We start from the raw sequence: 26840 nt of genomic DNA, 5'->3' as shown, positions 1-26840 counted from the left end.
TCCTAGGAGAAGGACAACTCTAATTCCAAACCCGGGCAGATGGAGTTCGCTTAGCCCTGTGAGGCCATCCATCTAAGAGAAGGACACTCTAACTAAACCTACATCCTAAGGACCTCGCTGTCACTGTCCAAGCTTGCTAGGCCCTGGCAGATGAACCTTAGGATTAAAGGGTGGGTCCAGTTCTGCGCATGCTGCGTCTCACCTAAAAAATCCATTGCACAGGGTTATATCCACATTTGTAAAGCCCTGTAGCAACAGGCGAGGGTCGAAACACCAGGTGAAAGGTGCACTGGAAGCCACAGACTCAACCCTGCATGCAGGCGGTTCAGGACGTTGGTCGCCTGGGACTGACCCCGGAGATGGCAGTCTCTTTCGGCAGCATCCTGAACAACCAAGAAACCTTTTTCAAGGAGAGCACTGCATGCTCCACATGAAGGGGCCTAGAAAAGGTGGCCTAACTAAAGCTCATCTCCACCCTTCACCCAGTTGGTTAACCGTGGCCAATGGGCATCTTCTGATGCAGTCAAACAAAGTTTAAGAGACAAAGGCATACACCTGTCTTCAAAGGTGTATCCAAATTGACACTCGCATGCTGGAACATCAGAACCATGCTTGATACTGCGGATAGTGGATGTCCTGAGAGTCATTCTGCCCTAATTGCCCACGAACTGTCACAGCTGCGTTGGGCAGGACACGTCTCAAGGATGAAGGACTACCGCCTCCCCAAGATCGTGCTCTATGGTGAACTTGCCACTGGCTGCCGCAAGAGAGGAGCCCCGAAGAGGACATACAAGGACTCCCTGAAACAACATCTCAACCTTGGCCATACTGATCTTCATCACTGGTCTACTCTGGCCTCCAATCGGGAGGTCTGGAGACACACTATCTATAACGCTGCTGCTTCTTTTGAAAACGCACACAGGATCACTCTAGAGGAGAAAAGAATGCAGAAAGAATCGTGTCTTGCAGAATATATCACCTAAGGTCTTGTCGATATCACCGAAGGAGTCTTTCTGCTGTGCCTTTTGCAACCGGACGTGTCTATCTCGTATTGGTCTTTTTAGCCACCAGTGCGCTTGTAGCAAATGTGAGTAGAGCCCTTCCCAAATCTTCGTTCGGGAAGCCTAGCCATGTTGATGATGATGATGAATCAAATTTTATTCTTCAACATTGCGCAAATAAAAACACAGAGCTTTTAAAATGGTGTATTGAAAACATTTTGCAGGTATAACAAATGATTAAGATTGGAATTATTATACCATATTAATAGAACAGATTGGAACCATGTCTTTTATACTAAAATTGGCCTCTGAATTTTATTGTACTCCTGGGATTTTTGTTGGTTTTGGTGATTTTTAGTTTGTTTTTTTCTTTTAAGAGAACTACTCCATCCTTTAACATTATTTTAAAACATTAAAATTTAAATAATTTCATTAATTATAAAGAAACCATACAATATGCAATATGAAAGATTAAGTAACATTTTTCTATTATATTTGCTTAGTGGCACACAATATTTTACAAACCTGATCTTGGATAAAACAGCAGCATGCATTTCTTTGCCTGGAGAACAGAGAGAAATATCTTGGCTACTGTCAGTATTTAAGGAAACAGAATCTGACATTTGAGGAGAGGAACAGTTGCTGTTATTTTGATTACTATTGTGGGTAGCTTCATCTGCTAAGGAATCAGCATATTTTGAATCATCTGAAATAAAAATTTGCCAATTTAGTTAAATGGCTACTAAACAGATGTCTATAATGTGTGTATGTTACAGTGTTTAGAAATTGTATCTCATTCTTCAGTAATCATGGCTAGGCTTCGCGAACGAAGATTTGGGAAGGGCTCTACCCATTATTCATGCAAGCGCGTTGGTGGCTAAAAAGGCCAATACGAGAAAGGCAAGTCCGGTTGCAAAAGACACAGCAGAAAGACTCCTTAGATGGTATATTCTGCAAGGCTCGATTCTTTCTGCGTTGTCTTTTCTCCTCAAGGGTGATCCTGCGTGCTTTCTCAAAAGCATCAGCAGCGTTATAAATGGTCTGTCTCCAGGCCTCCCGATTAGAGGCCAGAGTGGACCAGTTATGGTGATCAGTATGCCCGAGGCTGAGTTGTTGCTTCAGGGAGTCCTTGTATCTTTTCTTCGGAGCTCCTCTCTTGCGACAACCGGTGGCAAGTTCACCATAGAGCAGGATCTTAGGGAGGCGGTGGTCCTTCATCCTAGAGACGTGCCCTGCCCATCGCAGTTGCGTTCTCAGTATCATGGCCTCAATACTCGTAATTGCTGCCTGTTCGAGAACAGATGTATTGGTCACATAGTCTGACCAATGGATGTTAAGGATTGTACGGAGGCAGCGTTGATGGAAGCGTTCTAGGAGACGCAGGTGGTGGCGGTAGATGACCCATGATTCGGAACCATATAAAAGAGTAGACAGCACTATGGCTCTGTAAACACTGATCTTGGTGCTTTTCTTCAAGTGTTTATTACGCCATACTCTTTTATGGAGTTTTCCAAAAGCACTATATGCCTTCGCTAACCTATTGTCTATCTCCCCATCAATCTTACCATCTGAGGAGATGAGGCTGCCTAGGTAATTAAACTGTTGGACTGAATTGAGTTCTGACTGGCCGATGGTGATGTGGGGATGGTGGGGGACTTCCTGAGGTGCAGGCTGATGGAGAACTTCTGTCTTCTTTAAGCTGACTTCCAGCCCAAAGAGCTCAGCAGCATCTGCAAAGCAGGATGTTAAACGCTGCAGAGCTGCTTCTGTGTGGGCAACAAGGGCGGCGTCATCAGCATAGAGCAGCTCCCGGACAAGATGGTTTAGGGTCTTAGTATGGGCCTTCAGTCGCCTTAGGTTGAATAGGCTTCCATCAGTACGATATCGAATGTAGATACCGTCCTGATCATCGAGGTCTGCCGAGGCCCTTTGGAGCATCATACTGAAAAAGACTGTGAATAGGGTAGGAGCGAGAACGCAGCCTTGTTTCACACCATTCTTTATTAGAAAGGGCTCAGAAAGTGTGTTGCCATATCTGACTTGGCCGTGCTGATCCTCATGAAGTGAGATGATCATTTTAAGGAACTTGGGGGGACAACCTAAACATTCCAAAATCTGCCACAGACCTTTTCTGCTCACAGTATCGAAAGCCTTGGTGAGGTCGACAAAGGTTACATAGAGACCTTTGTTCTGTTCCCTACACTTCTCTTGCAGTTGTCTGAGAACAAATATCAGGTCTGTGGGGCTCCTGTTGGCTCTGAAGCCACACTGACTTTCAGGTAGAATTTCTTCTGCTATAGCGGGTATTAGTCTGTTCAGGAGTATTCTTGCCGAGATTTTGCCAGCAATGGAGAGCAGAGTAATACCACGGTAATTTGAGCAGTCTGATTTAGTACCTTTCTTCTTATACAAGGTGATGATGACTGCATCACGAAGGTCTGATGGTAGTTCGCCTAGTTCCCAACAGCGCACCACAAGCTCATGAAATTTAGCATGGAGTGCAAGGCCCCCATGTTTCCAGACTTCAGGTGGGATTCCATCAACCCCAGCTGCCTTGCCGATTTTCACCTGCTGTATGGCCTTGAGGGTTTCTCCTAGAGTGGGGGCAGTATCCAATTCGTATTTCACCGGTTGTTGTGTGATGGACTGAATTGCTGAGTCTTGTACTACACAGTGGGTACTGAAAAGAGTCTGAAAGTGTTCAGACCATCTATTCAGAATGGAGGTTTTATCTGTCAGAAGCGTTTGACCATCTGCACTGAGTAGTGGGCTTTGGACTTGGTATGTAGGCCCGTATGCTGTTTTCAGGGCCTCATAGAATCCTTTGTGATCCCCTGTATCTGCACATAGTTGAGTTTTTGCAGCTAGATCGGTCCACCATTTGTTCTGGATGTCACGGAGTTTCTGTTGGAGCTTGCTGCAAGCAAGACGAAAGGCTGTTTTTCTAGCGTGACAGGATGGCAGTGCAAGGTGTGCTTGGTGGGCGGTTCTCTTCTTCCTCAACAATTCCTGGATTTCTTGATTATTTTCATCAAACCAGTCCTTGTTCTTCTTGAGGGAGAACCCTAAGGATTCTTCAGAGGATTGCAGGATGCTACTTTTAATATGCTGCCAAATTGTTTCGGGAGAGGAAACTGCAGAATCTGTGGAATGGTTATCAAGCTTAGTTTGAAGGTTTGCCTGGAATCTTTCTCTTACTGTGGCTGATTGGAGATCGTTAACTTGGAGTCTTCTCCTTGGGATACTGCCCCTCTTGGGTTTGAATTTGAGATAAAGGTTGAGTTTACAGCGCACAAGCCGATGGTCTGTTTGACATTCTCCGCTGGGCATCACGCGGGTATGGAGGACATCGCGGACATCTCTCCGTCGCACCAAGACATAATCAATGAGGTGCCAATGCTTAGACCTGGGGTGCATCCAGGTTGTCTTCAGACTATTTTTCTGCTGAAAGATAGTATTGGTGATGGTGAACTGTTGCTCCGCACAGAATTCTAGCAGAAGTCGACCATTATCGTTGCAGTTTCCAACACCATGCTTGCCTAATACTCCTTTCCAGGCTTCAAAATTCTTACCTACTCTGGCGTTGAAATCACCAAGGATAATGATCTTATCATCTGCGGGCACCTTTTCGGTAAGGCAGCGCAGGTCAGTGTAAAATTTATCTTTTTCAGCAGGGTCAGCTTGGAGAGTTGGGGCATATATACTGAAGATGACAACGTGTTGCTTGTTGTTTAGTGGAAGGCGTAGGGAGATAATGCGGTCAGAGTGACCTGTCAGCAGATTTTCGAGTTTAGGGACAATGGAGTTTTTGGTCATGAAGCCGACACCTGAGAGATGTTTTTCGGTTCTGGGCTTACCTGACCAAAAGAGTGTGTAACCGGCACCATGTTCTCTGAGGCTGCCTTCCTCGTGAAGGCGAACTTCGCTGAGAGCAGCAATGTCGATGTTGAGACGAGCCAGTTCATGGGCAATTAGGGCAGAACGTCGCTCAGGACGTCCGCTATTGGCAGAGTCGAGCATGGTTCTGATGTTCCAGCATGCTAGAGTTAATTTGAGTACACCTTTGGAGGCAGGTGCATGCCTTTGTCTTTTGCTCTTTGTGCGACCGCATTGGAAGAAGATGCCCGTTGGTCTGCGGTTAACCAACCGGGTGAAGGTGGAGATGAGCTTTGTTTAGGCCACCTTTTCTAGGCCCCTCTCCGAGTGGAGCAAGCAGTGCTGTCCTTGAAAAGGCTGCTTGGTCGTTCAGGGTGCTGCCCCAAGAGACTCTCATCTCCGTCAGTCTCAAATGACCAATATCCTGAACCGCCTGCATGCAGGGTTGAGTCTGCGGCTCCCAGTGCATCTTTCACCTACCGTTTCGACCCTCGCCTGTCGCTACAGGACTTTTTGCATGTGGGTAAAGCCTTCAAGCCTGCGCAATGGATTTTTTAGGTGAGATGCAGTATGCGCGGAACTGAACCCACCCTTTAATCCTGAGGTTCATCTGCCAGGGCCGAGCAAGCTTGGACGGTGGCAGCGAGGTCCTCAGGACGTAGGTTTGATTAGAGTGACCTTCTCTGAGATGGATGGCCTTACAGGGCTAAGCGAGCTCCATCTGCCCGGGTTTGGGATGAGAGTTGTCCTTCTCCTAGGATGACTGCCAGAAGGCTAATGAGCTCATCCTGCCAAGGGATGTAGTTTATCTGGTCCTATGGTTTTGACCTGTCTGGCATGGGCGACCCTACCGAAGGCATGAACCCTCGCCAGCATAGCTCGCAACCACACAGGGGTACATAGGCTACGTTCCTGTTAGAACGATTTGGGCAAGTCTTTTATTTCCAGTAACAACCCTTTGTCCTGCCCACTCTTTCAGGTTGTAACAGAGCAAAGCAAATATATCCAGAACATGCCAAACCTGGGCAGTAGCCGCAGGAGAGCCAAAACGAAAGAAATAAATAGACAAACAAACAAACAAACCGACCAACCGTTCTGGCCCCCGTACCTGTCCAAGGCTGAGGTATCTTACAAGGCCCCAGCCTGGCCGGGACCCCCATCAATCAAAAGAACCCTCTGTCCACCCAGACCTTATCCTTCCCCCACTGTGTTACCACAAATTCCAGGTGCACTGCTCACATGTGATGTGATGTTTCATACGGGACAGCCCTGCTCTCCCATCCGCCAGTCGAAGGACCCCCATGATTCTTCTTCAGTAATACTTATTATGTAAATGTCATAGGTTTGAAAAGAGATGTTGGAATTTTCTTTTTCTTCCCTAGGGTACTGTCTCCCTCCATCTGTTTCTTCCGGGATGGGGGGAGTCAGGGAGGGAGTGGGGGCGGGGCGGAGTCGCACTTGCGGGGCAGCAGAGGAGTGGGGAGAGGGGGAGGTCTCGCGGGGAAGCATAATGGCCGCAGGGACAGCTGAGGAGTCCTTTGTTCGGGGGCTTTTGGGTTTGGTCCGGGACCGGACAGAGCGGGAGCCCCGTTTTTGACCGCCTCTTTCTCTTTTCCTGAGAGGAAGTTTTTCCCCACGAGTCACCTCGCAGAGAATGACCGAGAGAGAGAGACCGACCCATCTCAGAGCAAGGTATTCTGCTTTCAAGACTGCCTGTGGGGAAAAAAGGACCTTTTCATTGCTGGCTGCGAGCACACGTGGCTGCAAGCAGCTTTTGAACTGCCGGGACAGTTCTGCCTCCCCCCCCCCACCTCCCCGGGTTGCCGCGAGTTTCTCTCCCCCACCTGGGGAATTGGGACTTTGTTTTGTTTCTTCTGAAAGTTTTTGATTGCACCATTTGTTGTTTATTCAGATTTTGTTAATAAAAAGCTGTTAGTTTAACAAGATTACAACTTAGAAATTAAGAGACTTCAGGTGGAAGTGTGGAAAAGGAAAACAAAGACAATAAAACTAACATATAAGCTAATACATTTGCAAACTTTGTATAAACTTGTTACTTTATTCCAAGTTTCCTTGGTATAAGCTAGTGCACTACATTATGTAATATTTTCCAAAAATATCTATCAAATCATATTTCTGTTTTTGCAATGATTCCAAAGTTTTGAATTACATGAGTCTATCAGCCCTTATGAATACAAAGCACACTGCGTCACATGCAGGATTTTGAAAGTGTACATAGTTCCTGCTTTTGAACTTAATGTCATTGTTAAATACCTATTTATTAGATCAAATGGTCTGGAAAGACATAGATCACTGGATGAGTTCTATATAGTTTTATAAATGTAAAAAACCAAGAAAGAAACATGTTCTTCTGCAGAGTTGGAACCAACACATTCCCATGCTTTGAAGACCACTTAGGACAATATTTTCAGAATCTTTTACACCAGTGCACATTGATTCTTGCATAATGCATGCATACTTACATCCTACATCCATATAAAACTCATTTATCTGTGGGACTTCAAGCCAGTCATGATTTTGACATGAACAAACATAAGTGTACAAACAAATACATTTAAATTTTTAATTTAAGACACAGTTAGAGGAGCCAAAAGCATAAATTTTGTAAAAGTAATTTCTATCTCTATAGACAAGAAAGAAGTTTTGACTTAGTACTTTAGCCAGGCATAAAATCCCAAATACAGCATTGATAAACATCAATCTTTTCACCTGCATGTGATCCTCAGCAGACTCTTCTCACTAACTCTGTGTGGTTTCCTTAATCCTTAATAAATCTTACCCTTTTACATGTAATGGCCAGAAAAGCCTTTTGTCCTGGAAGGTACTGGACTAGGATATTGTATAAAGCAAAATACAATTAATACAAATTAATACAAAAATATACAAAAATACAATTAATACAAATTAATTCAAAATACAAAATACTGTTAAATTTTGGTTTATCTGATTCCTAGGTCATTCCTTACTCTTAAGGAAATGGTTACCCAGACTGAAATTATCTTTCAGAGAATATAAAACTCATTTAACAAAAATGATGTTCTGAAGTTTCCTGTGAGAGGAGAGAAGGAAAAATAAGAGTAAAGCAATTCTGGAGAAGGAGTTGTCACAAGAGTAGTTTATTCTTAAACCTTAGGAAAAGAGCACAGCTTCTCTGAGAAATTTAAACAAGTGATATTGCTATCAAAAGCAGCAATAGTCCACAAAATCAGGGTGGAATATTTCCAAGGTAAATACCACTTTCTGCAATCCTTTTCTTAAGCATATCAATGGTCAAGCTAACAGTACCCCAAAACACAGCATCTTCTTTCCCCCTCTGCTTTTAAACCAATGACAAGAAACAAGAAAATTAGGATGTAAACACAGCTTTCTTTACCACTTAGGTATTTTTCTTTGCTTTCATTACTAAATAGAGAATTGATCATGTCTTAAAACACAAAAATCTACTTTTGCATAATTCAATTGGAAAAAACTAGCCACTTTGAGTAATGAAATTATCAGAATTGCACACTACTTCTATTGCTTTTTTAATGGTATCTAGCTTTTTTTGTTATTTTCAACTGCTACTGCTTTTGGTTGATTTATGGTGGTTTCTATCAGTGGTGGTCGCTGCCATTTTCATGTCTTCACCAGAGAAGAGTTCTGATTCCTGCTAAAGGAAAACTGGCTTTATTATGCTGTGCATTTTGTTGCCTTAGAGTTTTTGATTTTTTAATTTTTATAGACATTAGAAGTAGTTATGTAGTGAATGTAGATTTTAAAGTAGCTGCATTATATCCCTCATCCTTTAGCACAGTAGTTTACACATTTTCCCAACACTGTTCCCCCTTTCCCATATCAAAATTCCATTAAGTCAGTTAGTTGTTTAGTCTTCTTTTCAATGTAGATTTGCAGAAAGCACCTTGTCTGCCCCAAGGAACGTAAACATGGGCACAACGACCTTCAGGCCAAGACTTTGGAGGGCCTCCAAGGGCTGCACGTGCTTTGATGAAGAGGAAGATGATGAAAGAGGGGTCCCAAACTCCCCCAGACTAAATTCCCGAAGGGGTGTGCCGAGGGGCGGAACGGGGCAGAACTGGGAGGTAGACAAGCGGGGATTAGATGGACATCATTATAAAATTGTAGCACCTGAATTGAACAGTTGTATTCCCGGAACCTGGTGGCTCCTTAAAGCTTTCTGCTTTCTTATCTCCTACCTAATTAGGCCTGGAGTTTTTTTCCTTGATCTTTTAGGCAACATTTTAAAAAAGTACTTAAAATGCTATCTAAACTGTCACCTACTGAACAATAAAGGGGAAAAAGATAAACAAGCAACATAACCTAGGCATAACATGGCAACTTCTTTAAGAAGCAGCATAGGCAGACTTGCATTGTCACTGATGAATGGTCAAACCAGTACTAACTTAAATTGCAAGGACCTACTTGAAGCAAGCAGATGTAGCCTCTGTTCCACCACTGGAGAGAACCTCCAGTTGAGTTCAAGTCAGAAAAGTATCACTAAACCAACAAACACTCCAGACTGACTAGCTGCACATTGGTTTTGCAGAAAAGAGCTCAAACTGAAACAGCTACAGAGTAGCATTACTGTGCTGGTTTTAGCTGGGGTAAAAGTTAATTTTTTTTCACAGTAGCTACTATGGAGCAGTGTTTCAGATTTGTGATGAGAACAGTGTTGTTAATATAGAGTTGGTTTTGTTATTGCTGAGCAGGGCTTGCACAGAGCCAAGGCCTTTTCTGTTTCTCATACTGCCACACTGGCGAGAAGGCTGGAGGTGCATGGCAGGTTGTGAGGAGACACAGTCAGGACAGATGACCCCAACAGACCAAAGGGATATTCCATACCATATGAAATCATACTCAGTATATAAAGCAGGGGAGAAGGTGGCTTGATGTTCAGAGTTATGGCACTTGTCTTCCCAAGTAACTGTTACACGTGATGGAGCCCTGCTCTCCTGGAGATTGCTGAACACCTTCCAGCCCATGGGAAGCAGTGAATGAATTCCTTGATTTGCTTTGCTTGCATGCACAGCTTTTGCTTTCCCTATTAAACTGTCTTTATCTCAACCCATGAGTTTTTTAACTTTTACTCTTCTTACTTTTTAACTTTTTTACTCTTCCCATTCTCTCCCTAATCCAGATGGTGGGGGAGTGAGCAAGTGGCTGTGTGGTACTTAGTTGCTGGCTGGAGTTAAACCACCACAATTACCAAGACAATCTTAGGAATGGAGAGCTATGCTGTAAGAAAAAACTGAATGACCTTGACTTGTCTAGTCTACAAAAAAAAGAGCAAGTGTAGTTTGAGTTAATACCTTTAAGTTTACATTGAGGGTAAGTTCCAAAAGGAACAGAAGTTATTTATCTTCAAAAACAGTAATGGCAGAGGAATAAAGCGATGCTGAAGACATTTCAGCTAGAAATCACTAGTTCGTAACTATAAGATAGTGCACTTATGAAAGGTTAACTGACAAAGCTGCTGCAAGAGCAGCCATGCAACCCATTTAGTATCCTACTGCCAGGTCTATATCACTATCATCTTCAAAAAACAACTGTCTTCAGTAATATTTTGAAGGGAAAAAGCCTTATTTCTTTAAAGAAGAAATTCTTTCTAGTAATCATGCTTCCCTTTCAAATGCTACAAAAATCTATGTCACAGATTGCAAAAATAGTCTATCAATTTTCATTTTTACTTACAAGTTTCAGAACATGTAAAGTGTAGAACGTAGTGGAACATCACCTTTCCCATGATGCTAACTACCTGGACAGTTCTTTGGACTGAAGGAAGGACAAACCTGACTGAGATGTAGCAAACAACGTACAATAGTCTTCATTGGAAAAATCCACTCATTTCTCTGCAGTCAGAACAAACCACCTCTGCACTGCCTCTACACCATTGCTTTTCCTCTTGGATGTAACATACAACAAGTGTAATTAATGTTAAAATGAAAAAAACCCAAACAACCCCAAAGTTTAGATATCTGGATTCAACTCCAACAGAGTTACCAGCAGGTTATTACATGGAAATAAGGAATTCAGTATCCCTGATTTGAATATGCACTGCTGTCTCATTTACTTACTGGCATACAGCCAGCTTTAAAGAATTGCTGTCACTATCATTAGACAACTAACATGATTTTCTGAAATTATGTTTTTAAACTAAAGAAAAATGCCAAAGCTAATATTTTCAGAAAGGATGTAGAAGCAGGAAAATGCTAGTGGGGAAAGAGCCAGCAACAGCCACAACTGCTTGTCACAAAGTCTCTTCAGCAAAAGCATTATATATATGTTCCACTGCTTACACAATGCAGGAAAAAATAATCTGCTTGTGAAATTGTGAAAAAAACATTTTACAGGTTAGGATTGGCAACTAATGAAGTGACAAGTTTCAAAATTTGTCATTAGTCTGAAATCCATTCTAAATAAAATACATATACATGGTTGTCTCAGTCTGAAAAGACTGGAAGGTTTTGCTAAAGAGGGTGAGTTATGGGACAAAACAAAACTCCTCTCTCTCAGCAATTGTGGATTTAAAATTTACGGGGCTTTACTCGAGGAAGTGTGGAAAACACCAGAGATAACAACCCTTTATTAAAAGATATATGTATGTTAGCAAAACAGTTAAAAACAGTAACAGAACACAACAAAACTATACAGTGGTCCTAGAAAAGCAAAGTCTGGTAAATACTTCTCTGTCCTATTATCGCAGTCCTAATCGTGGCCTGCAGGGGGCACTGTTGGATCGCAGAGGCGGAGAGCCTGCAGTTCGCTGGTGTGGTCGGCAGGGGGCGCTGTAGGGTCACTGAAGGTGCAGAGCCTGCAGTTCCCTGGTGTGGTCGGTAGGGGGCGCTGTAGGGTCACTGAAGGTGCAGAGCCTGCAGTTCGCTGGTGTGGTCGGCAGGGGGCGCTGCCGGGCTCCGGCGGCCTCCACGGGAGAGAGGGGGGCCTGGGGCCGGTCTCAGACCACAGGAGGAGCCGAAAGGAAGATGGGGGAACTCCCCCCCCACCCCTCAAATGGAGGGAAAGGAAAAGGTAGGAAGGCAGTTCGCCCCTAGGGACTCACTGTGGTCCCCAGGTGGTGTCGTCTCAAGAAGCTCCTTTTCCCTCCTAGCGAGCACAGAGACTCTCCGATGAAACACAGCAGATTCGGGCCGGGGCCAAGAGGCAGCTCTCAGGCCAAGCTGAAATCAGCAGTCCACACTGGCCAGGGCAGGCAGTCAGGCAAAACAAGCTTCCAGGCTTTCTCTTTAAAATGTTCGGCACACAGACCCTGTCTCCGTCCTCCCGAGAGGGTCCAGCAGAACTAACCCCCTCCCCTCCGAGCAGAGCCAGCCTTCCAATGGGCCATTAGACAGGAATGCAGCCAGGCTGGCTAAATCTTTTGTCAGGCTAATGGCCTTTTTTCCCTTCCCCCTTCCCTGCTTGGTGCTCTGTTTCTCTTACAGGGAAGCAGGGGAGGAAAAAATTCTCTCCCAGATTATAACCTATAACAATGGTGTTTGTCACAGAGATGTACAAAAGTTCAGAAATTAAAAATCTCTGACTTTTTATAAGGACTCGATACAATTTCAGTCATATTCATGACAGTTCACTAATAAATAGAGAATCATAGAATCATAGAATCAGACAGGTTGGAAAGGACCTCTGAGATCATCAAGTCCAACCCTTGATCCACTACCACCACAGTTGCTAGACCATGGCACTAAGTGCCACGTCCAGTCTCATCTTAAAAACCTCCAGGGACGGAGAATCTACCACTTCCCTGGGCAGCCCATTCCAATGGCTGATTACCCTCTCTGTAAAGAATTTCTTTCTAATATCTAACCTAAACCTCCCCTGGCGCAGCTTAAGACCATGCCCTCTTGTCCTACTGCTGATTGCCTGGGAGAAGAGACCAATCCCCACCTGGCTACAACCTCCTTTCAGGTAGCTGTAGAGAGCGATGAGGTCTCCCCTGAGCCTTCTCTTCTCAAGGCTAAACAACCCCAGCTCCCTCAGCCTCTCCTCATAGGACTTGTGTTCAAGTCCCTTCACCAGCCTCGTTGCCCTTCTCTGGACCTGCTCCAGCACCTCAACATCTTTCTTGAACTGAGGGGCCCAGAACTGGACACAGTACTCCAGGTGAGGCCTCACCAGTGCTGAGTACAGGGGAAGAATCACTTCCCTGGGCCTGCTGGCCACACTGTTCCTGATACAGGCAAGGATGCCATTGGCCTTCTTGGCCGCCTGGGCACACTGCTGGCTCATGTTCAGCCTCCTGTCAATCATAGAATCATAGAATCATAGAATAGGTAGGGTTGGAAGAGACCTCTAAGATCATCAAGTCCAACCCCTGATCCAACTCCAATTACTATATCATGGCACTAAGGGCCACGTCCAATCTCTTTTTAAAAACCTCCAGGGATGGTGAATCCACCACCTCTCTGGGTAGGTTGTTCCAATGCCTGATAACCCTCTCTGTAAAGAATTTCTTCCTAACATCTAACCTAAACCTCCCCTGGCAGAGTTTGAGCCCATGTCCCCTTGTCCTATTGTTGGTTGCCCGGGAGAAGAGACCAACCCCCGCCTGGCTATAACCTCCCTTCAGGTAGTTGAAGAGAGTGATGAGGTCGCCTCTAAGCCTTCTCTTCTCCAGACTAAACAACCCCAGCTCCCTCAGCCTCTCCTCATAGGACTTGTGCTCAAGTCCCTTCACCAGTCTCGTTGCTCTTCTCTGGACCCGCTCCAGCACCTCAATGTCCTTCCTGAACTGAGGGGCCCAGAGCTGAACACAATACTCAAGGTGTGGCCTCACCAATGCAGAGTACAGGGGAAGGATCACTTCCCTGCTCCTGCTGGCCACACTGTTCCTGATGCAGGCCAGGATGCCATTGGCCTTCTTGGCTACCTGAGCACACTGCTGGCTCATGTTCAACCTCCTGTCGATCAGCACCCCCAAGTCCCTTTCTGCCTAGCTGCTCTCCAGCCACTCTGTCCCCAGCCTGTAGCGCTGCAGGGGGTTGTTGTGGCCAAAGTGCAGGACCCGGCACTTGGCCTTGTTGAACCTCATCCCGTTGGAACCAGCCCAACTCTCCAGCCTATCCAGGTCCCTCTGCAGAGCCCTCCTGCCTTCCAGCAGGTTGACACTCCCTCCCAACTTGGTGTCGTCTGCGAATTTGCTAATGATGGACTCAATCCCCTCATCTAAATCATCAATAAGGAACACATTTTTAAGACCACCTTTTACTTTTCATTCCAAATGAATGGGCACAGTCACTTAGATATACAAGTTTTTGATTACTCTCACTAATCAGATATACTGACATTTCAATGACAATTATAATCAATTATTTACTGAACAACTGACAACCAAGTAAAAACTGGAAAATCCTATCTAAGTACAAGTTTTTTTCACGGTTTGATATGTAGGTCAAGTTTTAATTGTTTGCGTTATTTTTCTTTAAATGTATACATCTTTCATTATGAACTGTGGCAGAAGGGGTTAACACTGTATAGGAAGGATGTCGCAAGGAACCATGGGAGATGTAGTCTCCACAGCAAGCCCCCAGAGAGAGTACTCAACAGAGCATGCCCACTGGAAGGACTCACTAAGAACCGTGGGAAATATGTGATGTCACGGGAGGTATATAAGGGCTTGTTTGCGTGGGAATAAACGATTCGCCATATTGCATATGATCTGGTTAGTCTGTGCCTTCACTGCCATAAATGGCACCCTGAATCAGGGATTATCAACAGGCGTCGTGAACCAGTAGCACTAGGCTATGGGACGTCTGCCGGTGGCAGCCTGGTTGAACTCAAAGGAAGAGGAGCTCCTTGAAGACACTACTCGTGCACATCACCTCTAGAAATTTAGGACCATAGGAATCAAGATTATAAAGATATGGAAGAAAGAAGAAAATTCAGCATTTGATATAGAGGTGAGCAACCAGGGATGGGGAGAAGTAATTCCTGAGAGATGAAACAGAATGCTGAAACCTTATGCCAGTTTTTAAAAAGACAGAAAAAAGATGTAACGGAAATTAAACTGCTGTGGCTATACTGGGACTTCTGTGGGCTGGAACCCATCAAATGCAGTCTTGGCAAAAAAACGACAATAGACTTTATGAGAGAGAGACTTTTGGAGACTTAGACGCAATTAAGAACCTGACCACGTGGAGGGAACTAATGAACGCCTTAAAAAAGCAGCAGAAAAGCAACTCGAGCCGCAGCAATGAGCCCTGCTCCTCCTGTTCCTCCTGCTGGCCCTGCCCCCCCCCAGGGTTTCCCCAGAGATGAGACGTGAAAGAGGGGGTGCGAGAGGACCCACACAACAGAGAGGGGAAAGGAGGCAGGAGGGAGATCGCGGGCAGATTGGAGCGGTGCCATTCTCCCGCTGCCAACAAAGGGAGGAAGATGGCACAGGGCCGCTGCTCACCGTGGGGGGGCATGGCCCGGAACCGTGTGGTGCGGGGGTGGAACATGCTGTGCCGCTTTCTCACCGGCGCGCGGTCTGCAAGGAGCTTCTTTACCGGCGCATGGCTAAGGAGGAGATGTTACCTTGACCATGTTGCGTGGTCGTTACGGAGGAGCAACCGATGAGCTCCTGCCATGAGATAGCAGACGAATCGTGAGTCCGTTTCTGCCACACATATGCTGCGGACAACCACAGGGTGGCGACATGGGCGCCGCCATCTTGCTCCCACTGCGGGGCACAAGTGGAACTTCCCCTTCCGCCTCCGCCGATTGTGCAACCAACATGCGGGAGCCACATGGCGACATGGGCACCGCCATCTTGCTCCTGTCGCAGGGTGGAAGTGGAGTTTTCCCTTCCGCCGCTGCTACCATGTTCTAGTATGCCTCCGCATGAGGAGGAAGATGAGGAATATAATGAGCCGATAGGCAGTGAGTTCATGGAAGATACAGGGAGGGAATTGGTTATGTCCCATCCTAAAGAGGATAGGTGGTCGTGCAGGGGTGCCCTGGAGCAGCCTCCGCCCCACAGCAGCAGTGCTGCAGGTGAGGAGCCCCGGTGGGGAAGGGTTTGGCGGCCTTGGCTGAGGGCAGACGAGAGGTGGAACTGTGTGTCCCACCCTGCAGGGAAAGTCCCTGCGCAGCGCCATTGCTGCCAGTCTGCACACAATGGGGAGTCCCAGTCAAGGCAGCAGTGGCTCTGGCGAAGTGGGGAGTGGCCAGGGGGTGCACGGCAAAAGCCAAGCCCCCGACACCGCAAACTCGCCCCTGCCGAGTGCGAGAGCCCCACACTGCTGCCATGGCTCCGCTTGCCGCGTGCCCCGGTCCACCGGACCCCCTGGCTGTGCAGGACCGGGGGGGCTGGGGTCACCCCAGGGTATGGAGCCGGGGTCTCCGGGCACGACTGCCTCCGGCGCATGGCAGGACGCAGGGACACAGTCCGTGCAGGCCCCCGGTGAGGGCGGGGCTCTGGACCCCGTGCGGCCGGAGTGCCGGCCCGGCTCTGCAGATGGGCCCCTGCTCAACCCCGGCCCGGGCCCGGCTCTGCGTGGCTCCCACCAGCCCTGCACTTGCCCTCCCCCCTGCTCACAGCGGGACACAGAGACACAACCTGGCACGGCCCCCTCCGAGGACACCTCGGTGCCTGAAATGAGACCAGCGCGGACCTACGGGGGCGGGTCCAGGCCAGGGGCTGCTGCCTGGGGCTGCTGCCTGGGGCTGCCGCCTGCAGCTGCGGCTGCAGCAGCAGCATGCAGAGCTCAAGTCAACAGAAGGGGGGAGACGGCACCACAGGGAAACTGGAGGTGGGGCATGAAGCCACGCGCCCCTGCCAACCAAAGAAATATGACTCAAAACAATTGATCAGCAACTTGCTCGCAGCCACCTCAGGCAGCACTGGCTTGGACCTAGCCTCCAACCAGCCAGTGACTTTGGCACCTACTGCAGTGGCTTTGATATCCACTGGGGTCTGGGGGCCCTTGGGGGCAGGAGTCCATACCCTATAAATTGGATGTTCGTCTACCACAAAGATGGGTTTATTCATCCTACCTGGAGTGGTTGATTCGGATTCTCATAGCGAGATCCAAATCATGGCGTGGACACCTGTGTCACCTTACTACATTCCCAAAGGGCAGCAGCTCGCCCAGTTAATTCCTTTTTACAGTGCTTCTCCGCCGGGAAAAGGCAAGAGAGGCACTGGGGCATTTGGAATCACAGGCAAGCCACAAATCTCTTGGGCCAAGACAATCTCTGCCTCTCAGCCCATGATGACGTGTCTCATTGATGGGCCCAGATTTAAAGGCCTAGTGGACACAGGTGCAGACATGTCCATAATCAAAGACACCGAGTGGCCTTCTGACTAGCCCACAGTGTTCCCTGCCTCGACCATCCTAGGGGTAGGTGGCATGTAGAGGTCCAGGCAGAGAGCATATCTGCGCACTGTATTGGGGCCAGAGGGACGTACTGCCCGGATTGCTCCTTTCATAGCTCCGATCCCATGCACCTTGTGGGGGGGGACATCCTAGGACAATTGGACACAGTTATGCAGATTGCAACAAAAGATACTCAGGCTTTTCCATAGGGGTCATTGATCAGCCATTCCACAGTCATAAAACTGCAATGGAGAACAGACAAACCCATCTGGGTAGATCAATGGCCCCGAAAAAGAGAACGACTAGTACATCTGCAAAGCCTGGTGCAGGAACAGCTGAGTGCTGGACATATAATACCAACTTCCAGCCCGTGGAATACTCCTGTGTTCTGTATTCCTAAAAAGAGTGGCAAGTGGCATATGCTCCATGATTTAAGGGCAGTTAATGCAACCATCGAACCGATGGGCATGTTGCAGCCAGGACTTCCTTCACCTGTTATGCTTCCTGCTGGATGGTCTCTATTAGTAATTGACCTGAAGGACTGTGTAATGGGTTTGTTATACTCCCTGAGAGGGGAAAAAACGGAAATAGGATAAGTCATTTGATGTGTATTCTGCCAATAAGATATTCCATACGATGTTACATCAGCCCAGCTATTTAAACAACCGGGAAGGAAGAGATCGCTCTCTTCTCTTCCAGTTGCCTAGCAAGGCGGTTTCAGGAAGAAAGTATCAGTTGTTTGGGAAGTATCTTTATTTTTAGTTCTTTTTTGTATACATTCTACTTATAGTGTTTCCTATCTTCGTGTAATATAAATAATCTTTCTTAGCAGTTTCAATTCTCATAGGTTTTTTTTTTCCTTCCCTCTCTCCTTCCCCCCCCACTTCCTCTGGAGGGACTTGGGTGCAGGCCCAGTGGATACCTGGTGTTCAGCCAAAGTAAACGATAACAGACTGTTTTTTTCACCATCTTTCTGCATCCTGATGATGCCCCTCCCTTCGCCTTCTCTGTTCCCACCTTAAATCATTCGGAGCCTATGCAGAGGTATCACTGGCTTGTATTGCCACAAGGTATGAGAAACAGTCCAATTATTTGCCAGGCAGTGGTAGCTAATGCAATACAACCCGTTCGTAAGCTTTACCCATCTGCAATCATATATCATTATATGGATGATATATTAATAGCTGCCGCCCAAGAGACTGAGTTACAATTGATAATGACTGCTCTAACCAATGCCGTTTGAGAAGCAGGGCTGCAGATCACTCCAGAGAAGATCCAGTGCACTCAACTGTGGACCTACCTCGGATGGAAGATTACACAACAGGAGATCATGCCGCAGCCACTGACTCTTAAGGTAAAAGACACAATGGCACTAAATGACTTACAGCGACTACTAGGAGCCATCAACTGGCTTCGACCAATTCTGGGCATCACCACAGAAAAACTGCACCCCCTGTTTGAGCTCCTAAAAGGCGATCCTGCTCTAACTTCTACTCGATCCTTAACAACCAAAGCAAAGCAGACCTTAAAGGTATGCTCACAGGCCATTGAAAAAAGACAGAGCAGGCGACGACACCTTGACCTGCCCACTCGCCTGACTCTCATATCTAGCAAATTTCAACCCTTTGCAGTTCTCTTTCAATGGGACCAGGCTGAGTCCGACCCCCTGAGGATTCTGGAATGGCTGTTTCTGCCCCACTCTCCCTCTAGAACTGTTTGGACTATTAACGCAAAGCTTGTTATTAAAGGTCAAGAGAGACTGCAGGAGATGGATGGACAGGACCCCGAAATAATCTACATTCCAGCGACGAAGGACAACTTGGACTTGCTTCTCACAAAGACACTGGATTCCAGGCTGCGCTAGCAGATTATAAGGGTGACTTGTCTATTCATTTTCCTAAACACCGATTATGGGCAGAAGTCGGAAACCTGCCTTTAATGACAACACGCAGCTACCAGTCACAACTGGTGGCAGGTGTAACTGTTTTTACTGACGTGTCTGGGAGATCAAAAAAGGCTGCAGTGACATAGATAGATCCTGTCACAGACCACTGGAATAGTCAAGTACAGACCATCGAAAAGGGTTCTGTACAAGTGTTAGAGCTTGCTGCTATTTGCATGGCCTTTGAACTATTCTGTAGTGAGCTACTGAACATTGTCACCAATTCATACTATGCTGCAGGATTAGTCTCACGCCTTGAAGCCTCCTTTCTTCAAGTTGTCTCTAATCCATACCTATTTGCAGAATTACGCACTTTATGGTTTCTCATCAATCACAGAAAATCCAATTTCTATATATTACATATCTGTTCACACACAGAGCTTCCAGGACCCATAGCGGAAGGCAATCAAAGAGCAGATGCTGCCGCTATGATAGCTGCAGTTCCCAAAACCCTCGATCAGGCCAAACTCTCTTACCACTTTTTCCATCAAAATGTACGCTCCCTAAAGAGACAATTCCAACTCACCATGAACCAGGCCAGACACATCATCATGTCTTGCCCTGATTGTCAGCAATTTGCTCCAATACCATCTAAGGAAGGGGTTAATCCCCCAGGCATAATGGCCAATGAGATATGACAAACCGATGTCACACACATAGCTGAGTTCGGCCAACAAAAATGCGTACACGTCACCGTAGATACCCACTCTAAATACATCAATGCCACTGCACTCACAGGAGAAAAGGTAAGAGATGTTATCAAACATTGTCTTAACTGCTTCGCAGTCTCTGGAGTCCCAAAAACCATAAAGACAGAATACGGTCCTGCTTATTGCTCATTAAAAGTTAAAACATTTCTTACAGATTGGGGTATATCTCACACCACAGGCATTCCACATTCACCCACAGGACAAGCTATTGTCGAGAGAGCACATCACACATTGAAAGATATGATACAAAAACAAAAAAAGGGGGAATCCATCTATAGTCCACAGGAATGCCTGTGGAAAGCATTATATGTCCTGAACTGCCGACGCCTAAAACCTATTCTGACACAGTTTCAATTTTTCTTCTATGTTGATTATTAATAAAAACAGTCTAACTGCATCACTAAAAGAGAGGTTTTATTCTTTGGTCCTCTTTGTCACGGTAGAAAGGAGTGGAATCGTCTACAATGTTTACATTAAAGCATCTTTATCACACTTAGTGTAGGAATTTCCTGGCTACAGGGAGGGTGACGTGCATGGAACTATTTAATATACTGCTACACACCCTTTTCAAACTTATTTACGCTATTCAAATTTCTTATAACACACCATCATTACTAATTACAAATCAATATATATTCCATAAGTGGAACTAACATAAGCAGTCTTTCTTTCTCAGTTTTGGTTTTGGTAACAGGTGTTCACCACATGGTATCCTTCCCACCAAAGTTAACAGCTTCTTCTTTCACTCTTGCTGAGTGTCCAAGGTCATCTGATAGATTCCATCATTATCTCTGAGGCCTCTTGCTGGGCAGCTGCCTCTGGCTTTCTAGGCTGAACATCTGTTCGGTTTCCCACACTGAACCTTTTAAATTGTGACTACTCAGGTCACAATAGATATGAGCAACAACACAAATCCGAGGTGCTATCCTCTCCCAAACAACCAGTCATGATAAAAGACAATATCAGGACAATGGTCAGGACCCGTGGATCTCATGACATGGGGTAGAGGGTATGCATGTGTATCCACAAGTACACAATTAAGATGGGTCCCTTTTAGGTGTGTTAGACCCTACATTAACTCTTCCTAAAATCAGGAATAATCACCAGAAGCAACAATTGATGAAACTGAACTAGAAGAAACACACAGTCAATAACTATTGCTAATTCATACTTATGGTTAAAAAGCAGAACAGAATAAATATGCAGAACATGTGAGCATGAAATGCGTGAATGGCAGCCGCCTGCATGACTGGAAAAGTGTGTGTGTGTGTGAGGATTCAAGAACACTCGATATCAACAATACATCAAATAAAGGCACAATTATACAACAATATCACCTCAACCACATCAATTGTCCTCAAATAGCAGTTGAGCTCAACATCCATACACTACCACGTTTCCCCTTAAAATAAAGTCAGTGCTTCTCACCCAGTTACATAAATACCCTCAGGTAAAAAGTCTTACATAAACCATCTTTATAAACCCTGAATAATTGAAGGTTGCATAGTTAATAAAGTTATGAAGGTTGCACAGTTAATAAAGTTATTTAATATATAATGTGACCAGTTCTAATAAAGGCCTTGCCGGTTTAGGCCCTGATTTATATAGCTGGTTAAGATAAGATTGTTTTATGTTAAGAAAAGTTTTAAAGTTATACTGTTTTACAACTTGTTATTATAATAAAAATGGGGGATATGTGGCAGAAGGGGTTAACACTGTATAGGAAGGATGTCACAAGGAACCATGGGAGATGTAGTCTCCACAGCAAGCCCCCAGAGAGAGTACTCAACAGAGCATGCCCACTGGAAGGACTCACTAAGAACTGTGGGAAATACGTGATGTCACGGGAGGTATATAAGGGCTTGTTTGCGTGGGAATAAACGATTCGCCATATTGGTTAGTCCATGCCTTCACTGCCATAATGAACTTTTTATTAGCTATTTCAAATTTTACTTGATATAGTCTGAAGTGAGGAAAATATCACATTACAAATCATCTGTACCTACAGCAGTTATGGATGGCAATTTTCTATAGTCAACACAAATTTTCATCTCTCAGAGTAACAAATTCAGTATAACACCAGCACATTTCTTTGACTATCACAATACCATACCTCAAGCATGTCTTCGTGGTTGACAATTGTTTTCGTCTTCTGCAAGGCTTTAACAAGTGCAGTCATCTGTGAATTTGCATTGCTGTGCTCAGCTTCTGCTTCAGTAGGCTTCTGCATAGAGCTTCCTGCTGAATATAGCTTTCTCTCATTTGCTTTGCGCTTTATTGAAGCAATTTCTGAAATCTACAGGATTAAGATCATTAGTAGAAAAAACATCCTGAAAGGTTTTCAGTAAATTATGATTGTTAGAGTTAATTTATATATATTTTGGGAAACTATGGAATGGAAAATCTGAGCTTTGAAATGATAAACTATAAAATGCACCAGGTAGAAAGAAAACTCTTCAGATTACTGCAGTATAGTCCCTACCCTTTTCCAATCAGTTCGACTCTCCTCCTTATTGGGGTCAATTTGTACCATTATCTCTGGCTACTGCTGTGAAGATAACGAAAAATGTTTTTATAAATCCCTCAGAAACAAGAGGAGGGCAAAGGACAATTAACAGAGGTTGAGAGGGGATTGGATCCCTCACTCGAAACCTCTCAGGGTTGGAGTAAGCTTGTATAAGCCCCGGTGCCGGTGATAGAGATCACACTTGCACGCTGTGAGGTCCGATGGTGAAAAAGCAGTTTATTCAAAGCAGCAAAGGGTTTTTATCCCCTCTGTGGGAGGGATTAGGAAGGGGACTGTGATTGGGTACGGGCTTGGGGGGAAGGGAGTGGTTTGGAGAGTCAGCTAGCCAACGGGGAAACAGGAGGATCGAACTCCAATAGAAAACTAGGGATTGGGGAGAGATGGGTGAGAAGACCAATGGGGTTAAAACAGGGGCGGGAGTTGGCTCAGTGAAGAAAGACAGCATGGCGCTGCCCAGGGAGACTGCATAGGTGAGGGAACAACAGAGTTTTAAGGGAATCCCGTACAATAAAAACGCAAATAAACTGTGTTTTCAGTTGGTCAAATTCTGGAGCTGCTGCCGTGGTGGTTCCTTTTCTAAAGGCGTTCTTTCCATGATTCATATTTTGCGTGTTCTCCCACAATTCCTCCATTTTTATTTATTAATGAAACATACACTTGAGTAGCGTTGTGCATAATGAGACCTTGAAAACATTTAGCTATACATGGGAGGACACAAAGGATTACTAACACAAACAAACCTAAAAGCAAAAATAATAGGAATTTTTTCAGGGGTAGGGAAAGTCCTTTTAGGGAAAGCCAATCGAACATATTGTCCCAACTAACCTCGTCTGATTTCAGGATCTGTTGAATGAGGGAATGGAGTTCATTTATGTGGGAGTGGATGGATTGGGAATGATCTGAGAAATTTAGACAGCACAGCCCCTCAAACTCATTGCAACCGTGTCCATTAACCAATAATAGAAAATCAATTGCAGCTCTATTCTGTAAGGTTACTTTCTTAATTTGTTGCGAATCCAGCAAAAGGTCTTCCAGTGCTGCACTAGTTGCATTTGCCTCTTTGGCTAACCAACATCCCAATTTTGTAAGCAAATCCAGGGCGTGCATTGTGCCAATGGCTGGAATTACTATGCTGCCCCAAATGTTCTTGCTGTGTGACCAAAAGTGAAGGTTAGAGTCACAGTCTTCTGTGAATTGTTGCAAATTTTGGAATTTAGAAAGGGGATGTTGCTGAGCCAGAGGATGAGGGGCTGCTTGAGGGGCTATGTTTGTAATGATTGGTCCTACAATGAATGGTTTCCCACTCTCTTTGAGTCTCCACAGTGCGGGCGAATCCAGCTTTTTGGGGTGGACAGTGATGTCATGTTTTGTAATTGTCTTGGGAGGATTAATAACTAGGAAAGGAATTGTCTTTGCGGGATTATGAAGTGTTACTTGACCCAAGGTGCAAGGCCCCCCAACCGCCCCTTTAGGGATTGATTTCCATACCCGAAGTCCACAGATAAGGAACACCCCCTTAGGGAGGACAATGGACAGTGGGGGGGGATTCTATTTTTTCTTTGCACCAGAACTCAAAACTAGAATAGGTTCCATCAGATGTTACATTGAGTTGATGTTTACTTTTCCCCTCTTTTTTTATGTTAAAATAGAAACAGTGGGTTGAGGGGAGGGTGCCTAAAATTCTTCGGGATGATTGTCAAAATATTGTGGAGCTGATTTGGTCTTTGGGGGATGGGGGATGCAGGACATAACCTGGTTTTCATTTTTGTCAGGATCATTGCACCAAGGGGAATATTGATTTTGGAACCCTGTCCATGTTTGAGGGGACCAGGGGATTGCAACTAAACATGTTTTTAATGGGTTAGAGGGATCTGAAACTGAAAGACACAATGAATCAACATTTAAGGACTTAGCCAAAGAAGACCACATGCTTCCATGATTGGTTGCTATCCAGTCTGGAAGAGGAGGAGTTGTGGGAGAAGGCTGGTATGACGTGATGACTGGATGGATCAGGATGGTGATGATGACAGAGATCATGGCGGTATCTAGTCGTTGTTGTAGAATTTCACCAGGCGTGATGGAATCCACTTAGGACCGGATCCTGTGGAGACACAAGCATGCCTCCTCCCCCAGGTGATAAGGGGAACAGGGCTGACCCATTCACCTAACATGTTTATAAGTAACCTTGGCATTGGTACTCACTTGGTTTCGGTGTGCATTAAAATGTCTCTCTATGGGTGATGTGTCTCGTTGTAATCTATTCAGGAAATTGATAACATATAATGCCTTATTTAGTTTTTCTTGTGGTGTGAGTCCAATTGTGGTGTTTTGTTGTTTGGTTATGTCCTAGTTAGAACAGCTGGGACCAATTCATCACTGGATGGGTGTAACCCAAACCTGTGTATTCTATAGCCTTCCATGCCATTTCCCAGAAACTGTTATCAATAGAGCATTTACACCCTCTGCCCAGAGCAACCTGACTCCTCAGGCTATAAACTAGGCGTTAAGAGGCCTGCGAGATAGGAAGATGTTCCTGTCCTCACACCCTTTTGTGGAATTCCCCGCCCTGAGGGAAGGACTGAGCATTCCTGCCTGAACTGGAGAATATATAAACTTGGAGTTTTGGAACCTTTTTACCACTCGTGGGATCCAGAGGAAGACTGCAGCTCACCGCTCTCAACCAGACTGAGACCACCACCCTCAACTGGACTGCAATCACCACTTTTCACCAGACTGAAACAGCTCTCCCACCAGCAGGTTTTCCCCTCTCCCTTTACTTTGAACTCAGGGGGGCCCAAGGAACACCACTTTGTTCATGCCCCAGGGTGCTGGGTTATACATTTGGGTTTTGTGGGTTAAAACCAATTGTTTGTCTGTATAATTGTATTTATTGTATTATTTTAATAAATTGTTATTTTGACTTATAATCTCTCTTTTGAGTTGAGTTCATTTCCCCTGCTGGTTAACTTTTAAACCAGCACAAGTTACCATATTTTTGAGTGTCTGATGGGCACGCTCTACCACTGCTTGACCAGTGGGAGAGTGGAGGTGTATAAGGGTGAATTTATGCTGATACTTTTGGTCTGTGTTTGGCCCAACCACATGTAAAAGTTTTGTTCTTTCCCTGCCAAGTTATGAGAAAACAAGCACTGATAAAATGGGAAATTTGTCCTTGAAGAGAGTTCTTGGATAAACTATATTTAATTGGTGTTCTGTGATTGGCTAATTGTTGTCCAAGGTTGCTTGAAGGAGAAATTGAAGACTATAGTGATGAAGGAAACCCCTAGACTCATTTGGAAAAGACCCCCCCGAGTGTAGTACGCAGGCGCAGGGAAAGCCACGCGAGTGCAGAAGAGATGCACTTACATAACCAAGGGGGTAGGACTGAGAACCTCTGGCGGGGCGGTGCTGACCACACCTGCCTAGACAGACGTAATCAGTTAATTGTATAAAAGCAGTTAGCTCTTCTTTGGAGTGAAGCTAGCTTCACATCAAGGACAATGTTGCCTTTTGGCAGGGGCGCCTGCCAATTTGTGAGCTTACTGACTTTCCAAGGATGCAGCTTCTGCTATTGGTAATTATAGGCATGCTAGGTCGGTAAGATAACTTTATGGGCAACAGCTGCGTGACTGGGGAGGTCGTGCTAGGGGCTTATTACTCTCCTCCTTCCTCTCTTTTGGGTTTGTTCATTTTGTTGGCCACCTCTCGGTAATAAATATCAGTCTTGTTGAGCTTTCAATGGTGCAATGGTTTTCAAGCTTCAGTATGTTCCGAACCTCATGTGCGCTCTTGGCACGGGATCTTGCGCAAGTCGTGAGCTGTTTTGCGCGCCCTGCGGGGGTCCGGCGCCAGCGGGGGGCGGGGGGGGGGGGGGGGGGAGGGGGGGCAGGGGGCGGGGGGGGGCGGAGGGGGCTCCGCGCCTGCCGGAAGTGTCCGCACGCCCGCGCTAGACCCCGCGTGGCCCGGAAGCATGTGCGCTCTTGGCAAGGGATCCTGCGCAAGTCGTGAGCTGTTTTGCGCGCCCTGCGGGGGTCCAGGGCACAGCTACAGCAGGAGAAAGGAGAGAGAGAGAAAGGGGAGCCTTTCCGGCAGGTACTGCACCCCCATGGTAGAGGAGAAGACAGCTTCAGAGCACACAGAGGTTTGCCGATCCAGGTCTGGGGGGGAGGGGGCAGGGAAGGGAAAGGGAGCAGAGGGGAAGGGCTTTGAGCGGATCATGGTTGTTCTCCGACTGGCGGGTGGGAGTGCGGGGCTGTCCCATGTGAAACGTCGCAGGTGCGCAACGCGCCTGCAATTTGTGGTGCCACAGTTGGGGAAGGATAATCGTCAGGGTGGATAGTGGGTTCTTTTAGATTGATGGGGATCCCAGCCAGGCTGGGGTCTTGAAAGGCACCCTAGCCTTGACAGGTACGGGGGCCAGAACGGTTGGTCAGCTGACTTGTTTGTTTGTCA

At 45.9% G+C, this 26840-nt stretch overlaps 1 pseudogene; it reads right to left on the bottom strand.

Moving 5' to 3' along the window:
• LOC113960996 overlaps positions 1-26840 on the bottom strand; it is a 126831-nt pseudogene that overhangs the window by 37160 nt on the left and 62831 nt on the right.

The sequence above is a fragment of the Neopelma chrysocephalum genome, unplaced genomic scaffold (genome assembly GCF_003984885.1).
Source record: "Neopelma chrysocephalum unplaced genomic scaffold, ASM398488v2 Primary Assembly neopelma1_97010, whole genome shotgun sequence".
Taxonomy (NCBI): Eukaryota; Metazoa; Chordata; class Aves; order Passeriformes; family Pipridae; genus Neopelma; species Neopelma chrysocephalum.
The sequence above is the reverse complement of the archived record's forward strand: the minus strand, read 5'-3'. Positions and strand labels throughout refer to the sequence as shown.